The sequence below is a fragment of the Tamandua tetradactyla genome, chromosome 6, assembly GCF_023851605.1.
Source record: "Tamandua tetradactyla isolate mTamTet1 chromosome 6, mTamTet1.pri, whole genome shotgun sequence".
In the NCBI taxonomy this organism is placed as follows: Eukaryota; Metazoa; Chordata; class Mammalia; order Pilosa; family Myrmecophagidae; genus Tamandua; species Tamandua tetradactyla.
The window spans coordinates 64,233,659-64,261,458 of record NC_135332.1 but is presented as its reverse complement, the minus strand read 5'-3'; the positions used below and the strand labels follow the sequence as shown (position 1 = coordinate 64,261,458).

The 27,800-nt window shown below is 36.5% G+C and overlaps 1 protein-coding gene and 1 pseudogene across 9 annotated transcripts in view; one reads left to right on the top strand and one right to left on the bottom strand.

The window, feature by feature from the left end:
- LOC143688250 (uncharacterized) overlaps positions 1-27,800 on the bottom strand; it is a 298,694-nt gene that overhangs the window by 205,240 nt on the left and 65,654 nt on the right. The gene's annotated exons all lie outside the window — the stretch shown is intronic.
- LOC143686692 (annexin A2 pseudogene) lies at positions 7,180-9,310 on the top strand (annotated as a pseudogene).

Here is a 27,800-nt window from a genome sequence, read left to right as displayed (position 1 = left end):
TTCTTTTTCTGGAATGATGCAAATGTCCTGAAAAATGGTCATGGTGGCTTGAACGCACAACTACATGATGATATTGTAAGCCACTGATTTTAAACAATGTATGGAAATTTACATGTTAAGATTTATCAATAAAAATATTTTTTAAAAAAACAGTAATACTGGGAGACTTCAATACACCACTCTCCATTATAGATGGAACAACCAGACTAAGAAACAGAGAATCTAAATAATGAGAGAAATGAATTACATCTAGTAGACATAGATAGAACGCTGCACCCCAAAACACCAAGATATACATTCTTCTCTCGTGTACATGCTACATTCTCCAGGACAGATCATATGCTAGAATACAAAAAATATACGTCTTTATAAATTTAATAAGATTGAAATTATCCAAAGCACTTTCCCTGAGCACAACAGAATAAAGCTGGAAATTAATAATCACTAAAGAACCGGAGCTGTCACAAATATATGGAGACTAAAGAACATACTTTGAAATAATCAGTGGGTCAAAGAAGAAATTCCTAGAGAAATCAGTAAATATCTGGAAACAAATGATAATGAGAATACAACATGACAGAACTTACAGGATGTGGCAAAGGCAGTGTTGAGAGGGAAATTTATTGCCCTAATGCCAATAATAAAAAACAAGAATGAGCCAAAATCAAGGACTGAACTGCTCACCTGGAGAAATTATAAAAAGAACAGTAAACTAATCCCTCAGCAAATAAAAGAAGAGAATTAACAATAAGTGAACTGGATTGGGCTTAAAATAAACAGTAAGGAGAGGTTCCAAGATGGTGGCTTAGGGAGGTGTGGAATTTAGTTCATCCTCCAGAGCAGCTAATAAATAGCCAGAAACAGTTACAGAACTGCTGGGGCCACATCAGTGACCAGACACACAGCATAAACCAGTCTGGACAAGCTGGACCAGCTGGGATCCCACCCAGAACGGTGACTCCTCCAAGCCGCAGAGACCACTGCCCCTCCCCCATAGGCTGGTTCCCAAAGGGGAAAGGAAACAGACCTTACTAGCAGTAAGGGGCTGAACTCAACCAAGCTACAACTGTAGAATTAATTAACAAATTCTGACTACTAAAAATAGGCCCCCAGTTCAATTAAACCTCGGATAAAATCTAAAGTTACTAGTTTTTGCCCCAGTGCAGAGGGAGCAGGGCTGATGGAAAAAAAAAAAAAGAAACAGAGGTTTTTTGGGATCAGACAGCAAAAACACTTGAAAAGGACTGGATCCTAAAAAAGAGGGGGCACATAAGACCTGAAGATACATAGAACAATGTACCAACTTAAGCTCTTGCTTAACAAACCCAAGGAACAGGGGCTCCTGCTCTGAAAAGGATTTTTTTCTTTTCTTTTCTTTCTTTTTTTTTTTTTTGCTGGGTTTCTACTGCTTAATTGCTCTTTAGATACAACTACAAGGCTTCTCAGGCTCCAAATGCCCCAGACAAGGGCAGAATCAGTTGATCGTGGGTTTGCTTGTCTGAGAGACAAATAAGCTGGTCAGGTGAAAGGAGGTAATTCCTTGGAGGCTGTACCTTCCCCAGGAGAGGGGTATGGCCCAGCCCAGGTAGAATCCCTCCCTCAAGGAATTCAGATACTAGGGCTTGGTAATTTGAATTTATAATATGACCAGTGCATTTCTTAATATAACTTATATGGACTGATTAACTGAACACCATAAGTACATGGAATATATAGAGCATGGGATTTTGTAGGTTTATCCAATGTGATGCCCCAGTATATCCCAGAGTGATCTGAACAGTGAATAAAGAAGTGTTTGCAAAGTCCCTTGGGGGAATGGTGAGAAAGGGGGAAAATTCTACTTCCCTATGTGGAGAATTCCTGATATTCTTGCAAGCAGTGGGGACAACCAAATCAATAGGCTTAGCCCTCAATCTTGGGGTTTGTTCATATGAAACTTATCCCCACAAAGGATAGGCTAACCTTACTTAAAATTAGGCCTAAGAGACACCCCTAGAGAACCTTTTTTGTTGCTCAGATGTGGCCTATCTCTCTCTCAGCCAACATGGCAAGCAAACTCACTGCCCTCCCCTTCTCTACCATGGGGCATGACTCCCATGAGTGTAAACTATCCTGGCAACGTGGGACAGAAATCCTACAATGAACTGGGACTCGGCATCAAGGGATTGAGAAAACCTTCTCGACTGAAAGGAAGAAGAGAGAAATGAGACAAAATAAATTGTCAGAGGCTGACAGATTCCAAACAGAGTCAAGAGGGTATCCTGGAGTTATTCTTATGCATTATATGGATACCCCCTTCTTAGTTTAAGGTGTATTAGAGAGGCTAAAGGGAAGTGCCTGACACTGTGGAGCTGTGTTCCAGGCCATGTTTCTTGAAGATAACTGTATAACGATATAGCTTTCACAATGTGACTGTGATTGTGAAAACCTTGTGCCTGATGCTCCTTTTATCTACAGCATGGACAGATGAGTAAAATATATAGATTAAAAACATATAAATAATAGGGGGAACAAATGTTAAAATAAGTTGAGTAGATTGAAATACTAGTGATCAATGAAAGGGAGTGGTAAGGGGTATCAGAAAAAATGGGGGGAACAAAGGTTAAAATATATTGGGTAGATGGAAATACTAGTGGTCAATGAGAGGGAGGGGTAAGGGGTATGGTATGTATGAGTTTTTTCTTTTTTCTTTTTATTTCTTTTTCTGGAGTCATGTAAATGTTCTAAGAAATGATCATATGGTGATGAATATAGAAATATGTTATGATACTGTGAGCCATTGATCATACACCAAGTATGCAATATTCATATGTTAAGAATGTTCGGGTTTGTATGCTGTTTTGCTTTGTCAAGAAAAATAAAAAAATAAAAAATAAAAATAAACAGTCAACCAAGTTGTAAACAGAAAAAAAAAATAAACTAGAGAACAAAAAAAACAATAGAAAGAATCAACAAAATTAAGAAATGGTTCTTTGAGAAAATCAATAAAATTGATGGACCCCTAGACAGACTGAAAAAGAAAAAAAAAAAGAGGATGCAAGTAAACCAAAACAGAAATAAGAGGGGAGTCATAATGGATCCTGAAGAAATTTTAAAAATCACGAGAGAATACAATGAACAACTCTATGCCAACAAACTAGACAACTTGGATGAAACGGACAAATTCCTAGAAACACCCACATTACCTATATTGACTTAAGAAGAAATTGGAGATCCCAACAAACCAATAATAAGTAAAGAGATTCAATCAGTCATCAAAATTCTCCCTAAAAAAAAAAGCCCAGGACCAAAAGGCTTCACTGGGGAACTTGATCAAGCTTTCCAAAAAGAACTAACACCAATCCTGCTCAAACTCTTCCAAAAAATTGAGGAAAGGGAATGTTACTTAACTCATTTTATGAAGCTAACATCATTCTAATACCAAAACTAGGTAAAGACGCTACAAGAAAGGAAAACTATAGACCAATCTCCTTAATGAACACAGATGCAAAAACTCTCACAAAATACTAACAAATTGAATCCAAATTTAAAAAAAATAAAAATAATTCAATTGAATCTAAAATACTATCAAATTAAATACAATTTTTAAAAATTATACATCAGGACCAAGTGGGGTTTATGGCAGGAATGCAAGGGTGATTCAACACAAGATCAAAGGTGATGGTGTAGTTATACAGTGAAGACAGGATTTAACAAATAAATATGAATGCTGAATCATTAAACTGATGTCTCTTTTAGTCTCCAGTATCTTACAGCAGCTAGAAGTAAAAACCTAAAATTGTGGAATTGTAACCATGTCAAACTCTGAAATATGTTCTACAACTAATTGTGGTGTGTGCTTTGAAATTTATCGCTTTTTTGTATATACGTTATTTTTCACAAAAAAAGTCGATTGTGATAATAAAAAAATATTTAAGCCTTCTAGCCTCCTATACTCTGGAGCAGCTAGAAGGAAAAATCTGAGAGGATCATATAGTAGCCCATGACAAACTTTGGGATCTGTTCTGTACCTACTTGTTCAAGAGTGCTTTGAAAACTATTGCTTTTTTATTTCTTTGCTTTGTATATGTGTTATACTACAAAATGAAAAAGTAAAAAACACACAAAAAAGAAAATCAAGCAATATAATACAGGACATTAACAAATCAAATTGGGAAAAATAACATGATCTTATCAACTGATGTTGAAAAAAGCATTTGACAAAATTCAGCATCCTTTCCTGATAAAAACACCTCAAAAGGTAGGAATCGAAGGAAACGTTCTCAATATCATAAAGGGCATATATGAAAAAACCATATACAGCATCCTTAATGATGAGAAATTGAAAGCATTCCGCCTAAGATCAGGAATGAGATGAGGATGCCCATTTTCACTACTATTATTCAACACTGTACTAGAAGTCCTTGCTGGAGCAATTAGACAAGAGAAAGAAATTAGCATCCAAATAGGAAATAAAGAAGTGAAACTTTCATTATTCGCAGATGACATGAACTATACTTGGAAAACTCTGAGAAATCTAAAGTAAAGCTACATAAGCTAATAGATAAATTGAGCAAAGTGGCAGGATACAAGAAAAATGTACAAAAATCAGTAATGTTTCTATACACAAGTAATGAGCTATCTGCTGAGACAATTAAGAACAAATTCCATTCAAAATAGTGACCAGAAAAATAAGGTATGTAGGAATAAGCCTAACCAGGGATGTCAAGGACTCATACACAGAAAACTACAAAACACTACTGATAGAAATAAAAATGATCTAAATAGATGGAAAGATATTCCATGCTCATGGATAGGAAGGTTGAACATGTTGTTAAGATGTCAGTTCTACCCAAACTGATCTACAGATTTAATGCAATACCAATCAAAATCCCAACAACCTAATTTTATGACCTTGAAAAGCTAGTTATCAAATTTATTTGGAAGGAAAAGAGACCCCCAATAGCTAAAGATACCCTTGAAAAGAAGAACGAATTGCAAGTACTATCACTTCCTGACTTTAAAACTTACTGTAAAGCCACATGGTCAAAACAGCATGGTACTGGCACAAAGACACAAGTATCAATCAATAGAACTTAATTGACAGAGTGGAGATAGACCACCAAGTCTATGCACAACTGATCTTCAATAAGGCCCCCAGGGGAAGAGAGGCCGGCGTGGGCCACGTGACTGCCCCCGGCGCCGGGCCCTGGCTGGGGCGTACGGGGAAGTCCGCTGAGGTCACGGTGCGGTCGCCTGTGGGCTCCGGGCGACGAGGGGCCTCGGCGGCGCGGTCCCGTCAGCAGGCGCTGAGGATCCAACGCGGATCGCCCCTTAGCGCCCGCACTACTTCGGAGATGCTCGCCCGGCCTCTGGCGCCGAGCAGTGGCCGTGGGGTCGCGGACACCGGAGGGGACGAGGTGAGGCCTCACCTGGGCGACCCGGCCCCGGCCCCCAGGTTCACCTGGATGACGGCTGCTTGAATGGGCGCGGACTCGGCCCTTGCTCCTTACGTTCCGCTTTCTGCACTGTGGCCAGAACGACCGAAAACTGGGCACGCGAACACAAAGCAGACCCCGAGGCCTGCGCAAGGCCGCGCTTTAAAACCGGAGTCTCCGCTGGAAACGTGCGGTGGCTTCCAATCTACAACCTGCAAGACCGTACAAGAACCCACGGGACCTGACCTGCCCCCTTCCCCCTAACAGGGGCCCCCCCTGCCCCTTCCCCCTCTAACAGGGGCCCACCCTGCCCTTTCCCCCTAACAAGGACCCACCCTGCCCCTTCCCCCTCTAACAGGGACCCACCCTGCCCCCTTCCCCTCTAACACCTCTCCTCCCCACACACGCACATGTTCCGCTGAAGTCACAGTGGCCTCTGCCATGCCTGAAACACACCAGGACCACTTCCATCTTTGCCCTTGCTGGTCCTTTGGAATGCTCTGCCCCTAGGAAATCCCTTGGCTCCCACCTTTCCCACTGTCAGGTTTTTGTTTAACCCTTACACTGTCTATTAGGCCTTCCCTGACAACCCTAGTTAAAATCCAAGCTCCCACAAATGCCTGTATGATTTACTTATTTGTTGTCATTCTCCTGCCACGAGAGTGTAAGCTTCATAAATGCAGGGAATTTTTTTCTGTTCTCTGTTGTATCTTCAATGCCTAGAACAGCACCTCACAAGCAATACCACTCAATAATACATATTTGCTGTAAAATGAATTAAAGACCTAAATTTAAGAGCTGAAGCTATAAGACTCTGGGAAGAAAACACAGAGACAAATCTACACGACCTCGAATTCTCTTAGCTATGACACCAAAAGCACAGGCAGCAAGAACAAAAAAAGATAAATTGGACTTTATCAAAATTAAAAACTTTTGTGCATTAATCAACACTATCAAGAGAGTGAAAAGACAACCTACAAATTGGGAGAAAACAGTGGTAAAGCTATTTGCTAAGGATGTAATTTGCAGACCATATAAAGAATGCCTACAATTCAAAAAAGCAAATAATTCAATTAAAAATGGACCCAGGACTTGAACAGACATTTCTTTAGGGAAGATAGACAAATGGCCAATAAATCATGAAAAGTTGTTTATCATCATTAGTCATGACGAAAATGCACCAAAAGGTGGAAACAACCCAAGTGTCTGTCAGCACATGAATGGATGAACAAAATGTGGTAAATGCATACAATGGAATATTACTCAGCCTTAAAAAGGATTGGAGCTCAGATTCATGGTACAACATGAATGAGCTTTGAAAACATTTTGCTGCAAAATGGGTCCTATGTTATCCGCAAACTGAAGCACAGAGAGGTTAAGCCACTTCCTGAAGTCACACAGCTAGCAAATGGTGAGGATGGGAGTCAGGAAAACAAACACATCAAAACAAAGGTGAACCCAGCGGCTGCGTTTCCATGTGTCAACAGGTTTTAAGGTCCCAAAGGAAAATTTCTCTCTGTTTCCTAATAGGGGTGTGCTGGTTCAGAAAAGCCATGCTCTTCTAATCCAACCTCGTGGGGGCGGTGGGGACAGACTGTTGTAGGGTGGGACCTTCGGATCAGGTTGTTTCCATGGGGATGGGACCCCACCCAGCCAAGGTGGCCTTTAGTCCACTCACTGGAGTCCTTTAAGAGGGAGGTATTTTGGAGAAAGCACAGACACTTGGAGACAGAAAACTTCCCAGGAGATGCTAAGCAAAGAGATGATATCTAGAGTTTGCTGCCGAGAAGCTAGGAGAGGACCTGAGGACGACAGGAAGCCGCTGGAGTCAGAAGCTGAAAGCAGCGACCAGGAGCTGGGACCCACAGACGCCGGCCACGTGCCTCCCACCTGACAGAGGTGTCCAGGGGCCAGAAGCCTTCTTCTTCAGAGTCTGGGATCATCTTGCTGATGCCTTAATTTGGACATTTTCATGGCCTTAGAACTGTAAATTGGTAACCTAATAAATCCCCTCTGTAAAAACCAATCCATTTCTGGTATATTGCATCCCGGCAGCTTCAGTGAACTGAAACAAAGGGAAAATCAGAAAAAATCCCATTATCTCATAATAGAAGAATAAATGTAGACACTGAAAATGATGACTCATAGCTGTGACTATCGGTGTGGGATGGGGCCGAGCTCTGCCATGGCAACACAGCGTGGTGGTTAGGACGTGGGCTCTGGAGCAGACTACCTGTGTCTGAATCTCAGCCGGGCCACCCTCAGCCAAGGGTGTCCTTGGTAAGTCACTTACTCTCTCTGTGCCTTGGTTTCTGCATCTATAAAATGGGGTTACTAATAGCGCATATTGTACAAGACTGTGAGAAGGTAAAATGAATGAATACGCACAGAGCCACTAGAGTGTGCGTTGGAAGTACCCAGTACATCCTAGCTGTTACTATTGAATGAGAAAATAGCACAAACTCACCGTGGTGTCGAGATATGTGCGTAAACAATGAGTTGGAAAAAATTGTGAGGTGATTTACACAATGCCCTAAACTTATGATTGTGTTCCACTCTCTTCTCCATGCTTTCCTGTATTGCCTGATTTTTAAAAAATAAATGACGTGCCAATAAAAAATAAAAATAAAAAATAAGGCCCCCAAAACCACTGAACTGGAACAGAACAGTCTTTCCAATAAATGGGCATGGGAGAATTGGATTTCAATAGCCAAAAAACCTTACATCCTATACAAAAATTAATTCAAATGGATTAAAGACCTAAATGTAAGAGCCAGTACGATAAAACTTCTAAAAGAAAAATAGGGAAAAATAGATCTTCAAGATCTAGTACAAAGGGCTTAGCATCTGGGGATGCTTGCAGCTATTGCTGACTGGCCCAGCTTCTTTCAAAAGGTCTACTGTTCATGAAATTCTGTGCAAGCTCAGCTTGGAGAGTGATCACTCTATACCCCCAAGTGCATATGGGTTGGTCAAAGCGTACACCAACTTTGATGCTGAACGAGATGCTCTGAACATTGAAACAACCATCAAGACCAAAGGTCATCATTGCCAACATATTGACCAACTGCAGCAATAAACAGAGACAGGACATTGCCTTTGCTTACCAGAGAAGGACCAAAAAGGAACTTGCATCAGCACTTGAAGTTAGCCTGATCTGGCCACCTAGAGTCAGTGATTTGGGGCCTATTGAAAACAGCTGCTCAATATGATGTTTCCAAGCTCAAAGCCTCCATGATCTCAATGAGACTCCCTCATTAAGATCACCAGCTCAAGGACCAACCAGGAGCTGCAGGAAATTGACTGAGTCTACAAGGAGATGTAGACTGATCCGGAGAAGGACATTGTTTCTGACACATCTGGTAACTTCCACAAACTGCTGGTTGCCCTCACAAAGGGTAGATGAGCAGAGGATGGCTCTGTCATTGATTATGAACTGACTGACCAAGATGCCTGGGATCTCTACAATGCTGGAGTGAAGAGGAAATAAACTGATGTTCCCAAGTGGATCCCCATCATGACCAAACAGAGTGTGTGCCACCTCCAGAAAATTTTTGAAAGGTACAAGAGCCATAGTTCTTATGATATGTCGTACTGGAGAGCATCAAGAAGGAGGTCAAAGGTGACCTGGAAAATGCTTTCTTGAACCTGGTCCAGTGTATTCAGAACAAGCCCTTGTATTTTGCTGATCGGCTGTATGACTTTATGAAGGGCAAAGGGACTCATGACAAGGTTCTGATTAGGATCATGGTCTCTGCAATAAGGTGGACGTGTTGAAAATTAGGTCTGAATTCAAGAAAAAATATTGCAAGTCCCTGTACTACTACATCCAGCAAGACACCAAGGGCTACTATCAGAGAGTGCTGCTGTTCCTGTGTGGCAGACATGACTGAAGCCCAGGAAAGCACAAGCATCGACACAGTGCTCCCTATGCTTCCAGCTAACAGTTCTGGAAAATCAGCTTGTGACTAACAACCCCTTGTGCTCATCCAGGTGAGGATGACATCAGCCTTGGTTCCTCCTTACCTTATTTTAATTGCCTAAGCATTGCCTGGCTTTCTTGTTGAGTCTCTCCTTTTAGCCAAAAGAAACGAACATTCCAAGGAGTTGGAAGTGAAATCTATGATGATGTGAAACACTTAGCCTCTTGTGTACTGTGTGATAAACAGATGAACAAACTGAATTTTTACTTAAAAAAAAAAAGATCTAGTGATAGGAGGTGGTTTCTTAAACTTTAAACCTATAGCACAAGCAGTGAAAGAAAAAAAATAGATAAATGGATCTCCTTAAGAGCGTCTGTACCTCAAAGTACTTTGTCAAAAAAGTGAAGGACCATCAAATTCAATGGGAGAAAATATTCAGAAACCACATTATCAGATAAAGGCTTGATATCCTATGTACATAAAGAAATTATACAATTCAACAACAAAAGAACAAACAACCCAGTTATAAAATGGGCAGAGGATATTTGAACGCTTTTCTGAATAGCAAATACAAATGGTTAAAAAGCACATGAAAAGATACTCACTTTCATGAGCTATAAGGGAAATGAAAATCAAGACAACAATGAGATATCACCTCACACCTATAAGAATGGCTGCTATTAAACATACAGGAAACTACAAATGCTGGAGAGAATGTGGAGAAATTGGAATACTTATTCACTGTTGGCAGAAATGTATAATGGTGCAGCCACTGTGGAAAACAGTTTAGGTATTCCTCGGAAAACTAAATATCAAGTTGGCCTATGACCTAGCCATATCAATATTCAGCATATACTCAGAAAACTAAAAGCAATGACATGGACAGACATTTGTATACCAGTGTTCATAGCAGCACTATTCATAATTGCCAAGAGATGGAAAACAATCCAAGAGTCCATCGCCAGATAAGTGGATAAACAAAATATGGTATTATGCATGCAATGGAATATTATGCAGCAATAAGACAAAATGAAGTCCCAAAGCATATGACAATGTGGATGAACCTTGAGGACATAATTCTGAGTGAAATAAACCAGTCACTAAAGGGCAGATATGATATGATTTTACTATTATGACTCTCAGAGGTTACAATGAATAATATAACAGACCTAGATGTACACAAGAGCTATAGATGAGGAAAGGCTACCCAGTAAGTTTGAACTTAAATGCAAGGAAATGGATAAAAGTGATGGCAACTAATTAGTGGGGTTAAAAGTAACATTGCTGTCAGTTGTCTAAAATTGAGAGTGCTTAGGATTGCAGAACTAAGTGAGGATAATGGGAAACATGGATAGTGTCTTTGGACATTATACACGATTCCCAATGGATGGAGTGGCTGAAGGATGCATTGACAGTGAAGTAGAATGGTGAACTGTGGTGTAAACATAGGAGTGAATATTGTGCGACTACAGAAAGGAAAGAAGTCATGAGGCATGCAGCAAGGTATTTGGATGGACCTAGGGGATATCATGTGATACAAAATAAACCAGAAACAAAAGAGCAAGTATTTTATGGTCTCTTTCAGAAAATATTTATAAGTAAATTGGGGCCTAAATTGTAAGCTCACAGAAGTCACATTTAGTCTGGAGCTATAACTCTTATTTCTAGATTTTAAGAGGCTCTGCTATATATGTATAATCTGTTATTTCCTTAGAACTCTGGGTACCTTTGTGACACCTAAGGCTCAAAATAGGAGTTCTACATGTCTGAAAGTCAGCATCGCCACATGCAATAACCGTTAAAGGAACTGAAAACAGATCAGGTTTCACTTAGAGATAAGAATGACGCCGATTGGGTCAGGACTAAGGTAAATCAGAATATAGGATTAAGGAGGATATTGTACTTTAGAACTTGACCTACTCAATGAGACCAAAGGAAGAGAGGGGTTTTTTTTTTCCAAAACCTAAATTTTCTATAACACATCATCTAACTCAACCTGTCTGGACACATCATTTAAACAACCCAGACACATGGAGCCCAGAATGACAATGAGGGACTGTAATTCTGTATAGCTTAATGTAATGCCCAGATACATCCCAGAGTATGTTGAGCAGATAATTTAAAAGTATTGGCAAAGTCCCTTAAGGGGCAAGATAAAAAATATGGAACTATTAAGCTTTACTACTGGGGAAACCCCGATACTGTCTCAAACATTAGGTATCTCCAGCCAATAGATCAAGCTTGCTCTTGTGCTCTTGTAGGTCTTGAGGCTTGTTCTTGTGAAGTTTATTTATACAGCAGAAAAGCTAAGCCTACCTATGGTTACATCTAAGAGTTACTTCCAGTGGACCTCTTTTGTTGCTCAGAGGTGGCCTTACTCTCTCTAAGCCCTGCTCTGCAAGTAAAATCATTACCCTAACCCTTCCATTAGACATGATAACCAGGGGTGAAAGTCTCCCTGACAACACGGGATATGAATCCCAGGGATGAGCCTGGCCCTGCCGCGGTATGCCTTCCTGACCAAAAGGGGTAAAAGAATTGTAACAAAATAATGTATCAGTGGCTGAGAGAGTTAGAGTCAAGAGGCTATTCAGGAGGCTACTCTTATGCAAGCTTTAGCTAGATATTGCTATTTATCATGGTCTGCCAAACCCCAACCAAAACCATACCTGCAAACCCTAAAGAACAACCAGGACTCTATCTGAAATTCTACAAAAGTTCCATGCATGATTATCACTTTCCAGAAACCTACAACTTCTAGGTGGATTCCTAGGCTAGATAAGTCCTGAAACCCAGAGGGGCCAGTCTCCCTAGAACATCAGCTAGTTCCATCCCCCTATCCCATATTACTGACAGCTCTTTTCAACATGAAAAAGTTAGAATGGGCATAGGCCAGATAACTCTAAAGATTTGGAGAAAGATCAAAGGAGAAGGAGGAGTTGTAACAGAGAAGACAGGATTTAAGAAATCATCATATTGATATTCCTTTTAGTCTCAAGTGTCTTGGAGTTGCTAGAAGGAAAAATCTAAAATCATGGAACTGTAACCCATACCAAACGCTGAAATCTGTTTTATAACTACTTGTTACAACATACTTTGAAATTTATTGCCTTTTTGCACATATGTTTTATTTCACAATAAAAAATGTTAAAAAGTGACATGCCATATTAAAGGTTAATATGATTGAAAGGGGATGTATAGTACCATGCATCCCATGGTTAACTATGAAATTATAAATAAGTTCTTGCATGAGCTATCTCAAAGATTTGATATTGGACAGAGTCAATAGCAGAGAGGTATGGGGGAAAACTAAAATTGCATGTTATGGCCCATAGTTAACAGGAAGACATCAACAGTACCACAGCATTACCAGTTATATGGGGGGGTGGGGAGGACAAAAGATAAGGAGTAATTTCTTTGTTTTTTTAGGTGCATGGTCCGGGAAGTGAACCCGGGTCTCCTGCATGGAAAGCAAGCATCCTACCAGTGAACCACCCGTGCACCGGAGGAGCAGTTTTGATTTGATAGTAGGCGAGGCTGTGTTTGCCGGTTCTTTGCCTCTACGGGCCGATGAAAACTATCTAAAATTGAGAGTGCTGCTGATTGTATAACCAAGTAAGGATGCTGTAAGACATGGTTTGTTCATTTTGGATATTATCCATGATGCTCATTAGATGAAGGGAGCCAAGGGGTACAGTGATCTAGTCATTCAAGCAGAATGGCAAACAGGGATATATTATATGATAGAAATATAGTGTGGCTATAAACAGGAAGGATGTTTGCAAGGTACACGACAAACTGATAAACCTTGGGGACAAAGTGCTGTGCAAAATAATCCAGAAATAAAAGAACAAATATGTTAAGGTCTCTTTCAGAAAATACTTACAAGAACATTGGAGCCTAGATTGTAAGCCCTTATAGCAGCCATACTTAGTCTGGAGTTGTAAGTGTACCTCTATATTCTGAGACACTAACCTATATGTGTTATTACCTGGTATCCCTGGAAGTCTGAGTAATTCTGTGATTCAAATCTCCCCAAATTGATCTATAAACTTAATGCAAATTAATGTAACCCAATAAAATTCCTATCAGGTTTGCTTTTGTAGAGACTGGCATGCTGATATTAAAGTGGATATGGAAATTTAAAGGACCTAGAGTAGTCGAAGCAATCTTGAAAAAATGTACAAAGTTGGAGGACTTACATACTGAATTTTAAAACTTATTATAAAGCTACATACAGTATTTGACAGTCTAGTTTTAGCATAAGTGTAGACAAATAAACCAAAGGATTAGAACAGAGACAAATAGAGAGTTTGGAAATAGACGAAATATGTATAGTCAAATGAATTTATATTATGTTGTCATTGCAATTCAAAGGATGGGGAAGTCCTTTTAATAAATGATTCTGGATCAATTCAATGTGTGTATGGACAAAAATAAACCTGATCTGTACCTTACACCATATACAATAGTTAACTCAAGATTAATTACAAAACCAAATGTAAATGCTAATATAAAGCTTCTAGAAGAAACATAGGAGAGTATCTTTGTGAGCTTTGACAAAAATCTTAACTAGAGCACAACAAGCACTAGGTATAAAAGAAAAGAAATGATCAACTGGTCCTCATCAAAACTAAAACTACTGCTCATTAGGAAACCAGTAAGAATATAAAAATCAAGCCATAGACTGGGAGGAAATACATGCAATACATACATTTGACAAACCACATGTATTTAATATAAAGAAGCATACAAGTCAATAATGAGAAGAAAAACAGTCCAATAAAAAGAGCAAAAGATTTAGACATTTCAAAAAGTGGGTATATGAATTTCAATAAGCACGTTAAAACATAATCACTGGTCTAGGTATATACAAAGTAAAATTACAAGGAGATTCCAATATACACTGATAAGAATGGCTGAAATTATAAAGATTAACAATGCCAAAAATGTGTGAGAGGAATCTAAACAACTAGACTCTCATACATTACTGGTGAGATGTAAAATGGTACAGTTACTTAGAAAAAAAATTACTTGGCCATTTCTTATAAATTAACTATAAACCTACTTCTTGATCTAGCAATTCCACTCCTTGGTATTTAACCAAAAGAAATAAAAGCATATATCCGTAAAATGTATGAAAAATGTCCATCGACAAGAGAATAGATGAACAAAATATGGTACATCCTCACAATGGTAAACTACTTGCCAATAAAAAAGAAAGGAACTACTGATATATGCAAGAACACAGACGACTAAAGAGCATTCCTCTGTGATGCTGAAAGTTCCTTTTTGCTTTATGAAAGTTGAGTTGTTGCCTTTGGTTGAAGATGAGGTAATTATAGAGTTTCAAATGAGAAGAGATAGCAATGTCTTAATAGCCTCTAATTCCTCTGCCTTTAACCCGTGGAGAGAGAAGACAGAGAAACTCTTAGGGCAAAGGGAATGTTAGGAATGGAAAGCTAATTTCTGGCACGGAGTCTTGGAGCAAAAGGATTAGATACAGTAACTTAATGCTTGCCTTGGCTTAACTGCAAATGGAAACTAGAGAGACGATCAAGGACATGGGATACAAGCCAGACCTTAACAAGGCCTTTACTCTAAACTAAAAAAAATGAGTTGTTCCCAGATGAACTGTAGAAGAGATATCTGTACATTGGAGCAGAGTTGGAACATATCAATAATTAAGCTTACAGATGAGTTTTCTTACATACATGTTCTTCATTAAACATGGTACTTCATTGTTTATATCTTATTTAAGGTTTTCATTGCTATATCTCAAAGAAAACAAGTGGAAAATGCATTATACTCATCCTAATCTCAGATTAAAGTGTCAAGTTTCAACCACTGACCACATAATCATAGCATCACCACTTAATGGGTGGCCCCTTAATTAAATTACATACACAATAATTTAATGGACGTTTAAGTTGTTTTTCAAATTTTGATATTAGAAGAAATGCTAAATGTGTAGCCTTGATTCCATGTGCTTCTATAGGAAAGATAGCAAGAAATGGCCTCTTTGATGAACTATTTATGTCTTTTGGCTATTTTTTCTATTTGGTTGTAGCTCCCTCTTTTTTTTTAATTTAAGAGTTGTTTTCTCTTTTACATATGTATATAGTCTGAATAAAACTCCTTTCATCTGGTATGTTTCAAGTAGTTTCTCCCAAACTGTCACCTATCTTTCAGTTTTGTTTTTTAAGCTTTTTTTTCTACAATTTTTAATATGAAATATAACAATATACAAAAAATAAATTTCAAAGTACATTGCAACACGTTGTTATAGAACAGATTTCAAAGTTTAGTATGGGTTACAGTTCCACAATTTCAGGTTTTTCCTTCTAGCTGCTCCAAGACACTGGAAACTAACAGAAAATCAATATACTGATTCAGCAGTCACACTCATTTGTTAAATCCAATTTTCTCTGTTTTAACTCCTCCTTCTCCTTTGATCCTTCTCCCAGTTTTTAAGGATATTAGGGCTTTGCCCTTTCTAACTTTTTCATGTTGAAAAGGGATATCGATAATACAGGATAGGGAGATGGTATTAGTTGATGCTCTGGAGAGGCTGGCCCCTCTGGGTTTCAGGACTCATCTGGCCTAGGAACTATGCAGAGGTTAAAGATTTCTGGAAAATAAACTTAGTGCATGAAACTTTTGTAGAGTCTCAGATAGAGCCCTAGATGTTCTTTAGGGTTAACAGGAATGATGTTGGTTGGAGTTTGGCAAACCATGGCAATTAGCAAATCTAGCTGAAGCTTGCATAAGAGTAGCTTCCAGAAGAGCCTCTCCACTCTATTCGAACTCTCTTAGCCACTGAACACCTTACTTTGTTACATTTCTTTTGCCCCTTTTGGTCAGGAAAGCATTGTCAATCCACCACTGTGCCAGGGCCAGGCCTTTTCTGGGAGACAATTTTATAAATGAATGGTCTTCGCCACATTAAAAATCCAGGGCATAAATATATTCTATATTTTCTTCTGTTGTTTTTTATAGTTTTGCTTTGTTTCAATGCCCATGACTTCAATCCATCTATAAGTTACATTTTAAAATAGTTTCTGGGAGAGAACTAATTTAATGTTTTTTTTTTCAAATCCATTTATTGACTAGTCCTTCCTTCCCCCACTGATTTGAAACGTCACCTTTATCATTTAATAAATTGCCATACATGCAAGAATCCCTTTCTGGACTCTATCATGTTCTATTGATCTACTTGTGTACACCCACACTATTTTACAGTTTTAATCACCACATTTTTAAAACACAGTTTGATGTGTAGGATGGTGTGCTGGTTTGAAAGGATGTCTGTCCCCTAGAAAAGCCATGTTTTAACCTAAATCCCATTTCATAGAAGCAGAATAATTCCTATTCAATACTGTATGTTTGAAACTGTAATCAGATCATCTCCCTGGAGATGTGATTAAATCATGAGTGGTTGTTAAGCTGAATTAGTTGACGACATGTCTCCACCCATTTGGATGGGTCTTGATTAGTTTCTGAAGTCCTAAAAGAGGAAACATTTTGGAGAATGAGAGAGATTCAGAGAGAGCAGAGCAGAATGACATAGCCACGAGAAGCACAGTCCACCAGCCAGTGACCTTTGAAGATGAAGAAGGAAAATGTCTCCTGGGGAGCTTTGTGAAACCGGAAGCCAGGAGAAAAAGCTAGCAGATGATGCTGTGCTCACCATGTGCCCTTCCAGCTGAGAGAGGAACCCTGACCGTGTTCACCATATGCTTTTCCAGATGAGAGAGAAACTCTGATTGTGTTCGCCATGTGCCTTCTCACTTGAGAGAGAAATCCTGAACATCATCGACCTTCTTGAACAAAGGTATCTTCCCCTCGATGCCTTAGATTGGACATTTCTATAGACTTGTTTTAATTAGGACATTACCTTGGCCTTGGAACAGTAAACTAGCAACTTATTAAATTCCTCTTTTTAAAAGCTGTTCCATTTCTGGTATATTGCATTCCGGCAGCTAGTACACTAGAACAGATCGCTTGTTAATGTCACTTTAGTAACAGTGACATTAACTGTTTTCCTTTACTAGGAAACTTGCAAGGAAATTTGTTTTCTTTGAACTCTTACTATTGCAATTCTCCCCTGTCCTTTGTCTATTACTTCCTACTCTGTTCCCTTTCCCCAATCTTAGGAAACTTGGTTTATTTTTTATTATGTTGCTGTAAAACGAACTTGAATGATTCCTGAACATTTAAAATTATTTATATTGCACCAATCGCAAGGACAGTTGACTGTACAAGATAGTTGACTCTAGATTTTACACCCCTCTTTTCCATGAGCTATTACTTCTTCAAGTCCTCAACTCTTTCCTAAATAGTATAGTTACTTTAAATGGGTTCTTTATCTCTGTTTCACTCCTTCAATCCATCTTCCACACCGTTGCCATAACTGTATTTAAAACGGAGATCTCATCAAGCCAGTTCCAATGATATTCCTGCACTCACAGGATAGAGCCTGATCTTTTACACAGTTTTAAATACACTGTTAATAGCCAATATTTATTAGATACTTCTAATGGTGCAGGATACTACTATAAATTCTTTACATATACTGCTTACTAAACACTCACATTAGTCCTGTGAGGTGGTGAGAAATTAATGCTATTCCTTTTAAAGGGATGAACAAAAAAATGGAAGCTTGAAGAAATTACGTGACTTGCCTAAAATCATACAATACAACATCTTTAAACATGATCTTTAAACATTGTGTACACCATAAAAGGCATGTCAGCCAATTTGCCACCTCTAAAACTTACCTATTCACAGAGGTTCTTATATTGGATTTTTAAGGTAGCTACACAGTTTCTAAAAAATACATATAAAATAAAATAACACAGAAAAGTTTAAAATAAAGGTATAGGAAAAGTAACCCTTGTATTTGCTACCAAAAAATAAAACTGAATATAGGACTATTGACATTAGACAAACAGAATTTAAGGTAAAACCGTACTTAGAGGGGCAGAGAAGTTGATAATTTATTTTTTGAAGATACAGTCCACCAGAAAGACAGAATGGTCATAAATTTCTATGGAGTTAATAACTATCTATGAATTATACAAATCAAAATCTGATAAACTAAGAACAATCATGGTGGAGGATTTTAACTTACATCCACCAGAAAAGTAACAGATCAAACTGACAAAAATAAAAACACAGAAGATTTGAGTGGCATAAGCAACAAGCTTGATTACAGATAAAAAATATAAAACTTTGTACCCAGTAATCAGGGAGTATAAATGCCTTTCAGATATCTAACATGCATTTTCAATGGGGATGGAAATGCTCCCGAGGTGAACATTGGTTTTGGGGGGGGCGGGGGAACCTTAGATATTACAATAGCTTGCTTAGGATTTAATTTCTCCTCTTAAGGAGAAACTTGATTTAAGTTTAATTTAATCAAAATCTTATTGCTCAAAAAAAATCTTATTGCTTAGGATTTAATTTCACTTGTTAAGAAGAAATTAATTAATTGCAATTAATTAATTAATGTTTTCCTCTCAAAGGGCAATAATGAAAAAAATGGTTAAGAAACACTGATTTAACACATACACAGAGATTGAGCCACATAGGAAAAAAATAATGTGTATACTTGTTTATACATGCTTAAAATACCTCTTACAGGACATATAAAAATCTGATAACTGTTACCGACTCAAAGGAGGAAAACCAAATAGCTAGGGGACAGAAGTATGCAAAAATATCTTCTGTGTTTCTGGAATTTTGAGGCATATAAATGAAAAAACTACTTGAAGAGCAACAAATACTAATTTTAAAATTTTAAAAATCATTAAAGATTTTCATCAAAGGCACCAAGGTAATTTAGTAGGAAATGATAGTCTTTTCAAATAATTGGATATCTATATGTGAAAAAAAAAAAGAATCCAGGTCCTTATAAATTAACTTAACATGGAATATACTTACAGGCAAGGGCTATAACTATAAAATATCTAGAAGAAAACACAGGAGAAAATCTTTGTGACTTTGGGCTAGGAAACATTTGCAAGATGTGATATAAAAAACATGATATATAAAAGAAGATTATATACTGTGCTTTGTCAACACTTAAAACTTGCGCTCTTCAAAAGGCATCATTAAGAAAATAAAAAACAACGCACAGCTGGAGGAAAATATCTGCTAGGCATATATCTGACTTGTATCCAGAATATATATACAGAATCCTTACAACGAAGTAATAAGAAAATGATCCAATTTTTTAATGGGCATATTTGGATAGACATTACACCAAAGAAGATACATGAATGAGAATTAAGCACATTAAAGATCAATCATCATAATTAGTCATTAATATCACAATGTGATACCACTTCAAATCTACTAGGATGGCTATAATCAAAAAGAAGAACATTATCAAGTATAGGTGAGGATGGAGAGAAACCAGAATCTCATATGTCACTGGTAGGAAGGTAAAATAGTTGCAGTTACTCTGGAAAAGGATTTGACAAGTTTTTAAAAAGCTAAACATACGCCACTTAGTGTTTCCACTTATAGGTATTTATCCAAGAAAAAGTGAAAACAAATGTCCACACAGAGATTCATGAGGAATATGCATACAGTCTTATTCAAATAACTAAAAACTAGAAACAATTCAAATGTCCACCAACTGGTAAATGGATAAGCAAAATGTGGCAAATCTTTTCAATGGATTACCACTAAGCTTTATAAATGAATAAACTACTGATACTTGCAACAACACAGATGAAACTCACTTGCTATGGGCAAGAAGTCAGACTTTGGGGAAAGGGAAAACTATAGAGACAGAGAGAAAGGGGACCAGTGGTTACCTGGGGTTCGAAACGAGATTTATTACGATTGGCACAAGAAAACTAGTGGGCTTGATGAAAGTGTTCTGGAGCTAGACTGTGGTGATGGCTGCACAACTGGATAAATTTACTAAAACTCACTGTACTGTACACATAAAATGGATGATTTTTAAGACAAAATTCTACCTGACCCATGTTCAAAGCCGCAAAAGATATCTCAACCAATTTGAGAAAGAGGTACGATACAAGTAAGTCACTGATCATCATGCAAAAAGATAAAAATAAAAAACTACAGCCAAAAACTGGGAACAAAATTCTGTCTAAACAAGAATGAAGAAGTAAACTGACATATTCTCATTCAATGTGATATTGTGGAGTAATTAAAATAAAATAGTTATATCCAACATCATGGAAAAATCTCAATGATATTGGGCAAAGGAAGTGAGATATTCAAGAAAAATATAATTGTATTCATATGAAGCTCAAAAACAGGCAAACGTAAAGTACATTGTTTAAGGATGCATATACAAATAGCAAAAACTATAAAGAAAGTATTGAAATGGTTATCACAAAAGTCGAAATCATGGTTACCGTTAGGGAGAGGGAAAGAACTGTGATGAGAAGGATATATGAAAGATTCATGGGAGGGAATAATGTTCTGATCCTGATGCTATCTGTATCTTTTATTACTTAACGTGCACAAACACAGACACACAAACCACATCCCTCATTCCTACTGGGCACACAAACATGCACACATAAACAAAGATAAAAACAATCAACAGCTGAAAGACAACTTCTCCAACCCCCAAATTTATACATCGATAAGTTTTAAAAATAAACATGCTCTAGAGCAGGCCACAGTGGCTCAGCAGGCAGAGTTCTTGCCTGTCGTGTCGGAGACCCGAGTTCGTTTCCCGGTGTCTGCCCATGCAAAAAAATAAAATAAAAATAATAATAACAATAATAACAACATGCTCTAAATAATTTGGGGGTTGAAAGGAAAATAGAAATTTTAGATTAAACAAAGTTGGAGAACAATCAGAGCACTACCTATGAACCTGTGGGATTCAGGCAAAGAAGTAATCAAAGAAAACGTTATAATCATAAAATACACTTGAAGACAATAAGAAAGAATGACAATAAATGAAGTAACTTTCAACTCAAGATGCTAGATACAGACCAACAAAATAAACACAAAGAAGTAAGAGAATTAATAAAATTAAAAGTAGAAAATAAAAAATAGAAAAAAACAAGTCATTCAGTAAAACTAAATGCAAAAGACAAACACAAAGGACAAAACTTTGGCAAATATGTTTTCTAAAAGTTCAAATAAAACAATATGAAGAATAAAAAGGGATAGACAACAACAAAGAAATTTTTTATTATGAAGAGATACCAGGCACAAAAAATATATATAAAAAATTCTAAAAACTTACATGAGATGGACAATTTTCTAGGGAAATATGCTATCCAGTGGGCCCAAAACAAGTAGATAATCTGATAGTTTCCTGATTACTGATCAGTCTGTTCAAATGAGTAAATGAACTACACTCCAAAACACTTCAGGTCAAGGGTTCTATGGAAGAATTATACCAAACTTTTATGGAACATATAATTCATATCCTAACCACACTGTGGCAGAAAATAGAAACAAATGGGAAACTACTCAATTCATTTTATAAGACAAGTATGCTCCCAATATCAAAACCAGAAAATAATTGCACAAGAAAAGAAAACTATGGTCTAATCACATAATGGAACTCAGAAGCAGAAATTCCACCAAAAATTAGTAAAGTTTAAGTACCAGGGAAGTAAAACAATATAATATTTTGTAAATAAGATTTTGTATATAACATTTTAATTTTATATTATAATTATAACATTATAATTTTGTAAAATAAGATTTTATTTCATGAATTCCTGAAGCTAAATATGAGAAAACCTATCATATAATTCACTACATTATCAGGTTAGAGGAGAAAAAAATCTCTATCGATACAGAAAACCAATGATAAAATCCAGAACATTTTTTAAAAAATACAATTCACATGCCATAAAATTCACCATTTAAAGTATACAATCCAGTAATTTTTAGCATATTTACAAGGTTATGCAACCATTCTCACTATTTAATTCCAGAATATTTTCAGTAACCCGTAAAGAAATCCTGTCCTCATTAGCAGTCACTTCCCATTCCCTTTTCTTTCCATCCCCTGTCAATCACTAACCTACTTCATGTCTCTATGGATTTGCCTATTTTGGACATTTTATATAAACGGAATTATAAAGTATGGGTCATTTATATCTGGCTTCTTTCACTTAGCATAATGCTTTTGAAGTTATTCCATGTCACAGCATGTATCAGTACTTCATTCCTTTTTTTTTTTTTTGACACATACAACTTTTTTAAATATAAAATGTGTGATACAAGCAGCTTGGGGGCAGTTTGTTTCATTTTTCCCAAAACCAGCCTTACAAAAGTAACTGATTGTATCTACTTCTCAGAACTTGAGATAAAGCATACTCAGTTATATAGGTAGGCAGTTTTTTAAAGAAGTATTCTAGAGAACAGTAAATGGAATTCTTTCAATAATAGTACTATTTGCTACAGTGTGAAAAGATGGATTTTTCTGAACAATTCCAAACCACATAATAATCTCTATTTTACACCTGCCCCCATACAGCCTTTTTGCTCTCACATGTATAAACGGATGCCATAAATGCTGGGACGAGCTGAAGAAATAACAAATGGCATGTGTCAAAGAAATAAAAAATTGGCTTGTGTGAAGGCTTTATAAAAAATTAGAGAAAAACTTTTTGGGAGAGAAATACCTATAATTGCCATGACACAACCAATAAAACCACAACTTTGGTAGATAAGTGAGAATTACAGTGAATATATACATCCTTTTCAACATATCCTTTTCTTCAATATTTTTACTTAAAAATGTGGCCAGGGTGGTGCAATGGTGGCTCAGCGGCAGAATTCTTGCTTTCCATGCCGGAGACCGGTTACTGTAGGTCAACACATTGTAACTCTAGGCATTCATATAATTCAGTGTTATTTAGTGAAGTGTGATTATTCAGGTGATCCGGAATATATATGCTTTCTTAAAAATATTACATTGAAATTAAAACAACGCTTAAAAAATGCTTATGTAGAACCACTGGCCCCCAAGTGTCTGCAGATTACAGTTTAAGAAAACTACCTAAAGATATGTCTAAAACGTTTTGGGTTTCTTCAATCAAGCTTTTCAAGGAAGGAATTTATCTTGCGTATGGCCACTTTTTTTTTTTTTCTTTTTTGGGCATGGGCAGGGTCCAGGAATCGAACCCAGGTCTCCGGCATGGCAAGCAAGAATTCTGCCGCTGAGCCACCATTGCACCACCCTGGCCACATTTTTAAGTAAAAGTATTGAAGAAAAGGATATGTTGAAAAGGATATATATATTCACTGTAATTCTCACTTATCTACCAAAGTCGTGGTTTTATTGGTTGTGTCATGGCAATTATAGGTATTTCTCTCCCAAAAAGTTTTTCTCTAATTTTTTATAAAGCCTTCACACAAGCCAATTTTTTATTTCTTTGACACATGCCATTTGTTATTTCTTCAGCTCGTCCCAGCATTTATGGCATCCGTTTATACATGTGAGAGCAAAAAGGCTGTATGGGGGCAGGTGTAAAATAGAGATTAAGTGTTAAAATAATAGCATTAAGTGTTGCTCAAACAGGTCCCTAAGCATTCTCAGGGGTCCTTAAAGTTCTCAAATTGGAGAAATACTGCTCTAAACTTTTACAAGAATGCTTAGCTATACATGAAATTTGTAACCCTCTGAAAAATCTAACTCCCATAACATATCTAAATTGAATTATACCCCCCTAAAAAACACCACCAGAAACAAAAACCTAGGAACTCTTTATAGAAATTTCAAATTTATTTCAATATATACTTTAATTTTTAAATTAGAGCTGTTGGACAATTTTTGTAACTTAAAAATTCATATAAAAATATGGTAACAGAGACCATCAGGAGTTAGAAATAGGATAAGATAATGGGTAACTGGAGCTGAAGGGATACAGACTGTGCAACAGGACTGAATACAAAAACTCAAAAATGGACAGCACAATACTACCTAATTGTAATGTAATTATGTTAAAACACTGAATGAAGCTGTATCTGGGCTATAGTTTTTTTATATATATTTTTTGTATTTTTTATTTTTATTTTTTTCTCTACATTATCATTTTTTTTTCTGTTGTCTTGCTATTTCTTTTTCTAAACCGATGAAAATGTACTAAGAAATGATGATCATACATCTATGTGATGATATTAAGAATCACTGATTGCATATGTAGAATGGAAAAAAAAAGGCGTCACAGATACTAATCAGTGGTTTGTTATACTATAGAGTAAATGACTAAGTTTCTGTCTTCTTTTGTACTCTTTTCTAAATTCATAGTGTTCATTGTCATCAAAGCTGCATTTTACTGTATCTAACAATATATTTCCTCTAAAGAAACAATGAATTCATTTAAATATGCCATAAAAATGAAGAATTGACGTGCAGTTTATTTCTGTGCAAAGTATACACTGCTAGAGCCATAATTTTCCGTCAAATACTAGTCAATTCACAATCGAATGGTATAATTTTGCTAAATGTCAAGACCCCTCAAATGATATAAAATAGCACTGTGATATATATGTATGCACTTCCTATAGTTCAGTGGCATTCCAAATTTTTTAGTCAACAATTAACATATTTTAGGTCGCACTCTAAAAATACCACAGATGAATGTTTTATGACACTTCTCACAACAGTGATGTGTATTTGATTTGATCACCTGTCCACACTCCTTCTTTATTCACTTCTCTAAAAAAAAAAAAAAAATAGGAAAAACATGGTCAGCTATTAGACACTGAAAAAAATTCTTGGACCACACATTTACAAAAGCCATGTTTAAAAGTAAAACTTCCTATTATACTATACTATGCTATACAATGTTCTGAGAAGTATTCTTTAGCTATTTACTTCTAAATGTAACATTCTCATTTTGACACAATAATCTATTTTCAGCCTAGTTACTATGTCCAACAAAATTTTTCTAAGCTTTTCTTACCACTTATGACGTATGACTTAACTATTCATCTTAAGAGTACCTTAAGGGCGGGCCACAGCAGGCAGAGTTCTCGCCTACCATGCCGGAGACCTGGGTTCAATTCCTGGTGGCTGCCCATGTAAAAAAAAAAAAGAGTACCTTAAAAGAAACTTGAAATTTTAATTTCACCTTAAAACTGATAAAAAATATATATATAGGATATCACTACCACCTGAGTTAAACAAAAAATGGAGTAAAAACACAAAAAGTGGCATCTATAGTAAGCAAATTACCTGATAAGAATTTTAACCATTTCATATACTTAGCACAAGCAAAAATAAAGAATTCCAAGGTACTACAATGTTTGGAATTTGTACTGTAAGCTTCAAATTATAATTTTATTCTGCTCAACAAGTTACCTCTAAGAAAATGTCTGTGTAAATACAAAAATTGCTACATCCACCAGGTGATTATTCTACAAGTCAAGAGGAGAAGTCTTTATAAAATTAGATTAAAACCTGCATAATGTCTGATAATTATATTACCAGTATAAAGACTTAAAATCAGATAAACTATACAGAAGATAAATAATTAAATGATTAATACTTTGTTTTGAGAAAACTAAAGATAATTACATTCCAAGAAATAAGCAATGATGACAAAAATGTGATTAATTCACTGTATCTATTTTAAGCCCAAACATATTTTTCATCACAGAGAGGACAATTCTGGCTTTTACCTTCTTTGTCCAGAATAGGACCACAATTCAAACTATTATTTGAATACAGAGCATAATATAAAGTCATTTTTTTTCTCTATAGGATATTTTTACTTCATTTTGTAGACAGGCTACAAAATGGCAAATAATTAAGTCAGCTATGAAGATTTTGTAGCATAACAAATGCTAATTTACCCAATAACTGTCTAGATACGAACAAATTTCTATATCCAAGCCTAAAAGTCAGTACTGAGGTCATAACTAACATGATTCTTCCATATAGTCAGACTTTGTTTACTACATAATGCTGTCATAAAATCCAAAGTAGAAACCTTAGTGAATCCTTCCAAAGCTGTATAATTTTCCAAATGATTTTCCTCAGGTTTCAGATCCTGTTCTTTTTCTTCAATGCTTTTTTAGTCATTTGGCTTTTGCAATATTTTCTTGACTTTTTTTGTTTCTTCTTCTACTCCTTACCCTGGCCTCAATCATCCTGGACAGTTTCCATGACAGTACAGCACTTTCTAGGAACAATGGAGTAAGGGCCAAAATCACTGTCGTCAGAAAGCCATATGGGTCCTTTGCAGCCCATCCCACAACATACTCAGCCAAGCCTTGATATCAGATATCTTTGTAGTAGCCTTAGAAAAACTTACAGTTGAGTTATGATCTCTAAATTTGTCCTGGGATTATTAAAGAGCCAATCACTATTTCAGATGACACTTGGTTGCCTTCTTCTTCAGCTCTATCATACAATTCTTTAGTTCTATCATACACTTCCGAGAGAAGGACTAACTTAGTCAGACTGGAACTTATTCTTTTTTTATAGTCAAATAATATTCCGTTGTATGTATGTACCACAACTTGTTTATCTACTCGTCAGCTGATGAACATTTGGATTGTTTGCACTTTTGGCTATTATGAATAATGTTGTTATGAACACTCATGTACAAGCTTTTGAATAAACATATGTTTTCAATTCTCTTGGGTATACACCTAAGAATGGAATTGTTTAATGCACAGCATGATGATTAAACTTACGGGCAAACTAGAAAAACTAGTAAATACCAAATCTAATGAGGAAACATTAGTTACAATCCAATTAAAATCAGAATCAAGATAAGGACACCCAATATATTAATACAATTCACCATTATCCCTGAAGTCTTAGACAATACAATAAGAGATGAAAAATAGTATGTATATTTCGAAAAAGAGAAAACACAAAATTGTGATTATTTTTGTTTGATATACCAAAAATCCAACAGAACCAAATAAATTATTAGAAATGATAAACAATTCAGCAAGGAATCCAGATAAAAAATAATAGAAAAATCAATAATTTTTTGAAACACATGTATCTATTAGGGATTGCATTAACGTTTAACAGAAAACCTATAGAAACAGTGCCTTAAATAAATTTAAATTAGTGGTTTATTCTTTTCTTCACACAATAAGAAACTCAGCTCACAGAAGTCAAGACTAAAGTGTCTGCTATCTTTTGGCCTTTTTCTCAAGACTATCACATCTGTGTTCTATGTAGGAAAAGGGATAGAGGGGAAAGGAAATGATAGCACCAGTGGAGTCTGCCCACTTTTATAAAATAGCTTTTCTGGAAACCCCACTTAGTAACTTCTTCTTGCATTTAATGATCCATAGAATGGGCTATTTAATCAATGGTATTAGGAAAATCATCTGTCAATAAGGGAAAAAATTAAAAATCAATCCCTACCTTACACCATTCACACACATATACACACACATGCAAATACAGCAGGATTACAAACTTCAGTATTAAAAAACAAAAAGCATTAGATTGAAAATAAAAAATAACATT